This window comes from Hyaena hyaena, unplaced genomic scaffold (genome assembly GCF_003009895.1).
Source record: "Hyaena hyaena isolate Hyena2069 unplaced genomic scaffold, ASM300989v1 scaffold_289, whole genome shotgun sequence".
NCBI lineage: Eukaryota > Metazoa > Chordata > Mammalia > Carnivora > Hyaenidae > Hyaena > Hyaena hyaena.
In genome coordinates, this window is record NW_024080920.1 from 520,146 (window position 1) to 522,198 (window position 2,053).

The window sequence follows — 2,053 nt, forward strand, 5'->3', positions numbered from 1 at the left end:
CACCCGCCTCTTTGCCTTTTTTTCACTTAGAACGTCGCGAGATCTTCACCCAAGCTGTACGATTGGTTGAAAGACGCAAAGTGAGAGTTACGCCCACTGTTTCCTCGGTACTGATTGGACTTTTAGAGGGGAACGGATCGAACGTCAACGAGTTCCGCGAATGCCCATTGGTAGATGATGCGGCCCTGTTAGCGCGCGGGAGCCGGCGCGGGCATTCGAACCCGTGGTTGGCGGCGTTACCATGGCGATGCGGCCTGGCCGGTGCAGCAAAAGCTGGTGAGTTGACAGCACGCCTGCCAGCTTTGGGGCTCTCTCCGGTCGGCGTTGCCTTCTGTCCTCAGACTGGGTTGACGGAGGGGGAACTTGGAAGCCTCTGAGGTGAGAAGTGGCGGGGGACAACCGGGGAGGAGAGGGGTAGGCCTCTGCCCCGCGGGAGATGGCAATCAGGACGCCCGCTGAGCGCGTGAGGAGGCGGCGGTTGCAAGGAAACCGGGAGTTGGCCTGTCTTGGTTGTTCGAACGCTCACCTGCTCTCCTCGTCATCCCAATATCTCCGCCTTTTTTATTTTTTTCTTTTTTCCCTGTGACTATCTCGAGCGCTACTTCTCCCATGAAGCCTTCTCTGACTCTTGAAATCTTCGTGCCTTTGAACCTGTAGCCCTAACTGGAACCTTTCTTAGAAAGCACTTCTTTTAGGCCTTGGATTATTTGTGTACTTCCGTGAACCTGATTCTCCTTCCTTTCATTTGGTTTAGAGGTCTTTGAGGCAGAGAAAGAAGAAAACAGTAGGGTTTTCAGGAATTATTTGTTGAATTTAATTCACCACAAAAGGATTGGATTCCCTTCTATGCCCTGTCCTGTTTTCCCTCGTGTTTGGAGGTTATTTTCTATTTTTACGGGAGTAGAGCGAGGGCACCCTAATTCATATTCAGAAAAACCTGAAAGTCCATGGTTGGCTTTTCCACTGTTTGTGAAAGGAAACTTTTTTTTTCTTTTTGAATGCTTGCTGCAACTCTTTTGGCATTGTGGCTTTTAGTCTTGTTCTCCCAATACTTTTATTAAACTCCTTGTGAGTATTTGCTTAAAACAAATTACTGTATGCCAAGAATGTCTCAGTTTCTTGGTGACATACAACTATTGTCACATATTAAGAGTGCTTAGGAAACTGTTTTAAACCATTTTCTCCTTTGTATTTTACTTGCAATCTCTCTGCTTCAAGTGCATGTAACAGCTGCTCTTGTAGCCATTCAGTCATCAGGTGGCCATGATAGAATTGCATTACCAAGACTGTTGTGGAGTTTGGGGCTAATGAAAGAGGAGTTTGAAAACGAATCAGATGTTGGAGAGCCAGGTTAAATAGCTTTAACCTTACCTGTTAAAGGCACTGAAGATCGCTGAATGTTAAAAACGACAACAACAACAACAAAAAGACTGTTGTTTGGGGCACCTGGGTGGCTCAGTCAGTTAAGCATTTGACTCTTGGTTTCTGCCCAGGTCGTGACCTTTCATTTTGTGGGACTGAGTCCTGCATCAGTGCTGTACTGACAGCATGGAGCCTGCTTGGGGTTCTCTTTCTCCCTTTCTCTGTCCTTCCCCTGCTTACACACACACTCTCTCAAAATAATAGGTTAAAAAAAAAAAAAAAAGACTGCTGTTATGTCAATTCATAAAACTAGAATATTGCCAATCCGGATTGTTGATGATTCTCATGTCCAAATCATAGCTCAGTGATGGTTTTAATAAAAAGATTGAAAAAGTCCGGTACAGTAGCAGTGCTATTATTATTCTCTTATAAAAGTTTGAACACAACTGTATAGCTAAATAGCAGATCTGTGACATGTTAATGGAAACCGAATTGGGGATTCAGGGTTTGGCCTTGGCTCTGTCTCTGCTTACTTACTGTGGCTGGCTTTATATTTAGCCCTTTTAGATTTCACTTTTTCCATGTAGAAAATCAGAGTGTTGAATTAGAATTCCTGTGGCTCTACTATCAATTTAGTCAAGCAGCTGATTGTTTTTTTAGTTCCAGTATAGTTAACATTCGTTCTCTATAG